This window comes from Chanos chanos, chromosome 2, assembly GCF_902362185.1.
Source record: "Chanos chanos chromosome 2, fChaCha1.1, whole genome shotgun sequence".
NCBI classification, from domain to species: Eukaryota; Metazoa; Chordata; class Actinopteri; order Gonorynchiformes; family Chanidae; genus Chanos; species Chanos chanos.
The window spans coordinates 19,138,715-19,144,589 of record NC_044496.1 but is presented as its reverse complement, the minus strand read 5'-3'; positions in this window follow the sequence as shown (position 1 = coordinate 19,144,589).

Sequence of the window (5,875 nt, the reverse complement as noted above, 5' to 3'; positions counted from 1 at the left end):
ATATCAGTATTCTGTATCGTCCTCGCCGTATTATCCTCGTCCTTCATGATGCGTACATGGAAATATTTCACCACAAAAATCCAAATCTAGCGTCGCAATACACAACTGGTAAATTCCAACGCAAGAGGCAAGAGGAAAGCCCCATCCTGATTTGATGAGACGCCATACTGAGACTGAATCTCACGGCTGTCAAATAGACCCAATCAATAAACATTAGAAAGGCAGGGCTACTTATTATTCATGAGGCACTGCCCATCTCAGGACCTCCAGTATATACTGAATTATCCATAAGAATGCTTATACCCAAACATTTAGGACAATGTAGAACGACTAGTCTACCGAAAACATCTGCACTGAAATTCACAATAAATCTATGCTGTTTCTGAGTTGGCCACAGAAAATTCTTGTTTTTACTCTAGGCTATACTGCGAACTGTTATCTAGGTGGAATATCAACTTCTACTTTCAACTAGATAATGTCATATAATCAGGGCTTCAAAAGTATTGTTTTAATAAGGACCTTAAGTCAAATAAATATACAGAAAAGTAATAGATAATACAAATGATAGTACTTTTTAAAAGAGAGAGCGAGAGAGCTATCAAAGCTGCTTTTGACTGTTTGCTCTTGAAAAGTGTCATAACCCTTATCAGGAGTCTCTGACGTCTGTGAAAACTCGTATGGAAGAAATGATCCCCTTTTTTTGCAACGTCTTCAGATCAGACAGTTAAACTTTGAACAGGCTTAAGTATCTTTTAGTCAGGCACAGCAACCATGTTCAAGAGACATAAAATGCTTTCAACTGAGTGTTACTAAAGTGCTTGCACATGAACCTAAATAACAAGAGTACTTTAACTAACTTTTTCAGTTACTTATCTCATCCAAAAGAATGTCGTATTTTTCTTTAGGTTACCTTTTAACAATTAATCTGGTCACCATGTTGTCTCTCAACAGCTGATGTGATAGGTAATAGCTGATAAACTGAGAGGAAAGTACAACAGAAAATGATTAATCAGTGAGATCATGTTTATGGAATATTCCATTGCTTACAAATAATGTGGGGACTTTTATACTTTGAAGGCCACATGCCATTTAATCAAGATGATACGCATACTTTTCACCCAGAGTGAGGTATTTAGATTTGGGAGTTGTACTTTGTGCACTGCTTAAAGGTACATGGACCTTGCACTTCTTTCTAAATCCAGGTATGCGAGGAGATGCTCTTAATTTGACACTTTAATCCAAGAAAGAGAGCTCTTAAAGTGGTTCCTAAGAAGCATAGTCAAAATCAACACAGCCATGTAAGTAGTTTTGAATTTTTATTATTTTTCTTGATCATTCCCTCCATCCCAAGACAATAACACACACCATAAGTCTAAAACATCCCATGTAATAGTTTACAACTTATATTCATTCATCATCATCGTCGTTCGTCGTCATCATCATCAATAATTATTTTCAGTCCAACACTCACTCCTTGAGGACATGGGACTCTGACTCAGCTCAACGCATCTGGAAAAAAGTCAATATTATATCCCCCTGCACAAAATCAAATGTGGTTGTTTACCAAGTGTAAAATGCTAGGGAGCTGGGGTACATGAGTAGATTCACATCCAAAATAACAACTGTTACTTTTTTTTACACTTTACAGACAGAATGGGGTGATGGAAAAGGTAATCTTCCAAGCACTGAATACATGGAGTGTTCACCTGACCAAACATCTACATCCAAATGAATGGGGTAACTTAATGCCGTTGGCCAACTTTAGCACAGGATAAAATCAATTTGTATAACATTATTATCAGTTTGAACAGAACATTTCCAGATGTATGCATCAGTTCCAGGAGTCAAGGATGTGTTGCGGATTTGTTGAATAATTTGACTTTTTTTTTTTATCTTGCATTTAAAGAAGTTTACATAAAGAGTAGAAATGACAATATTTACATTGGTTCTCACATGCAGCTTCAAAGCTGAGAATTGAAAAATCATTGCAGCCAAACATTGTGTCCTACAAGGTGAAGAAGGGTGCAGTAGGACATGGTAACTCGCACAATCTGTCACTCACTCACTCTCACACACACACACACACACACTGTCTCTCTCTCCCAAACACACACACACAGCAATTAAACAAAAGAGGCTAACAAGCAGCTGAGTTTTCCAACTGGTTTCCTTACTCTTCTTCCTTTTTTTTTTTTACGTAGAAGATGCATTATCACTGTATTTGTAAAGATCACCTACATTTGCATATAATTAAATGTAGGACACTGCATCTTGGAAAAAAAAAAAAAAAAAAAAAAAAACCAAAACAACAAATCACTCATCAAATGAAGTGACTGGGACGTATTGATACAAAGCAAAAAAGTAACATTCAAGATGAGACCACTGGATTTACTTTCTCTTTGCAAAAAACTTCAAATATCCAGCAGCTCCCCCTGGTGGAAATATGCTTACAGCATGAGTAATGTGGTTTTCAACACCTACTTCCAGATACTTCATTGTCTCTTTTCTAAATGACTCGAACACCACTGCATGACTTCTGAATGACTGCCCTTTGAAGAAGTGATTTTTTTTTTTTTTAATTCAATATGGTAGAAATTTGTTACAGCTAAGTGTGGCATGGAAGGGAGAGGGGAAAAAAAAAAAAAAAGAAAAAACAGAACAAGAATGTCTCTCTTCATACGTGCTCTGGCCACATGACTGGCCCAGGGAGTAAGCACTAATAAAACAGCAATCAGTGATGATTGTACTGTATCAAAGCAACTGGTAATATATGATTTCCCAGTCCGTGTTATTTGTCCTGTTCATCACAGTTTATTAACCATGCTCTGAATGAATTGAAATGGAAGTACTGAATACATACATCTAACAATGAATAATCTTGGAATGTTGTGCAATTCATTTCTAATATAAGTTAGTAACAACCAAAAAGTAACCCTCTTTAGATCAGCTCAAAATGAAGTGAGGCCACAGCTCTGCTTTAGTGGAAAGTCAAAGAAATGAGAAGTAATTCACATGCTTAACCTTGACCACTGTGGGCAGGTCACCCACATCAGTTATACCCTATGAATCACACCCTGCACTCTCTATGCTAGAATGAGAAACTAGATGAGCATGAGTTTTGGGGAGGAGGCGTCTGGAGAGGGGTTTGAGGGGAGTTGACAGGGCAGAGTTATTACAGAAAATGTCAGCAAATGGCCATCTCCACCAAAATCAACTTATCTTATCACAGGCATTCAAAACCTACAGCTACTTCAGTGATCCCGTGCAGTATTGCACACTCAACTCTCAGTAGTACATTACACAGGACTCACTGTAAACTCAGAGACCTACATGATTAGCCTACTGGAAAAGGAAAAAAAAAAACTAAACAAAACAAAAAAACAATAACCCATAAATAAAAATAAATTGAGTACGCAACCAATGGTTAAGATTAGAAGAATGGCAGCTCATTGTTTCTTTCAAGAAGTTTTTACAAATATGGATACAGTTATAGCTCCTAACTAATCTTCATAGGTCTTCAAATGGAATTTTATTTGATTTTTATCTTTTTTTGCCTTGTTTTACAATTATTTACAATATACAGGCAGAACATAATACATTTCTTAAAACAGGGAAGTCTTTAAATTAGACTGTGATTCTGACAGGTCTTCAAACAATATACACTGTGCAGTCTTAGAAAACTCTTGGTATCTAAAAAAGGGATGAGCAGAACAGCTGATGCATCATAAAAGCCCTCAATATATACAGAAAAAGCCAAGATAGCATTGTCATTTAGTCCAAAAAAAGACAAAAATATTAACCTATAGGGTGAAGTACTTCCTCTATAAACACACAACATCGCTATCAATATTTCCAAAGCCAAAGAACATCTCTGATTTGGTCACAAAACTTGGACAGAGTATCATAGTGAATGGAAATACACAAAAGTGATTATTGTAAGCCTGTGTGTGAAGACAGAACTAAGGTAGAGCAGCAAAAAAGTACTTTGTTAGTAATGAAGTGTAAAAATGCAAAGACTAACACTGTCCCAAAGATGGCTTGTGATCATGTGACTTGATGAAAAAAAAGTCAGCTGCAACTAAGAGTTAACAAAGAAAACATTGTGAGGTATTCAGGTTAATGTTTTCGATAGTTTGATCTGCATTTTATCTGGGAAACACATCTACACTATCAACAGAGTCACTTGAACAACACACTTGATATATGTTTTGAGGAGCCCTCAGAGTGATCAGAACTCAAGAGTAAGATGACTGCAAAAAAAACAACAGGGTAAGACCCCTTCACTCTTCTGATGAATGTCTCGCTCAGTCTGCATAAAGTTGTCACCTTAACGTTCTTTCATGCATGAAGACTTCTGAAGGCCTACTATCAACCAGTTATGTCAAAAGGCACATTGCTTTGAAATCAGGCAATAATTTAATGTCAAATCACCAGAGGAAACACCCATCAAAACTTTCAACTAAAGAGCAAAAAAAAAAAGAAAAAGAAAAGAAAGAAAGAAAGAAAGAAAAAGGAAAAAGATACGGAAAAGAAAACGTATTCAGTGCATAAAACTACATTCATGATAAGCCTCATTTACATACAGTATATTTGTCCACAGTATCTATGGTGTCACTGCCTTGTTAAAACAGCTATCTGACATTTTTAAAGAGGGTTCTACCAATCCAAAGCCAGGAATCAAAGTCAATAGTTGTACTGATACCCTGTGAGTGCATTCATGTAAAACATATTCTGCTCATGAGTGAAAAGACATCCTGATGTATGTCTCTCACATTGTATAGTAACATTTTAAGCCTATTTTGATCAGTGACTCTTGCTTACATATTTACATAGCAACTCCGACATCTGAATTTCAAATTAAGAGAAGCTACACTTCATATTGAGGGGGGGATCCCAGCAAGCAAAAGTTCTAATACGTCAAACACATTTCAGAATAAAATATTCATTACAGGCTGGGAGCTTAAACATAATCCAAAGTTGATTTTTAGTACTAAATCAAGGCAAATCAGACCCTTTAACTGGCAAACATGTATACAAATAGAATCAAACCAAGCACTCGGACCCAGAAGGATCTAAACCCCGCTAAAAACCATCAAAGTCACAGCCTCCAAAGGGACCAAGGTGGTTAACACATGAAAAAGAGACTCTCGGGGTGGGGGGGGGGGGGGGGGGGGGGGGGCAGGGAACTACTCTGCCCTGAAATGATTGAAAAGGTAATGGGCAGACTCTGCAATTGTGTTCAAGATGCAAACTGATCTAGCATTGATGGATTTAATCATACATGTACTTTTTTTAAACCAATAACAAATCATTTAAAATTGGATATGGTATAGCAACCACAGGGCTTGCATTTGGAGTATAGATCTGGACATCTTTATTACAGGACATAAGTTAAGTAAAGAGACACCCAACTTATGAAAACATGGAAATACACACTGAAATAATTTTCAAGCCCTATCAAAACTTTTCTTGATTCAGAAATGCCAAAAACAGTGGAATAAAGTGCAAACTCTATAGACTTTGCAATTAATTTGAGTTCTATTTTTTTTTCCCCCCATAAAAACACCCAGACCCAATGACAGATTAAAAATGAGAATCAAACAAAAACAGACAGATTAAAGAAGTGCTCATACCAAATAGCTCCTTCCTAGAGTGGCCAAGACTGGTGTAATCCAAGGATAGTAAGGGGGAGTTTGGGGGCCAGAGTGAGTATGAGGTGGGTGTGCATGCACTATGATGAGTGCCTTTGTGAGTGGGAGGGAAGGTGTTTTTGCTAACTCGAAAAATTGTGGTGAGACCTAAATCAAAGCAAAAGTAATTAGCAATTGGATATGTATTCAGATATTTCTGGTGATGCTTCATCATTGTCATCGTC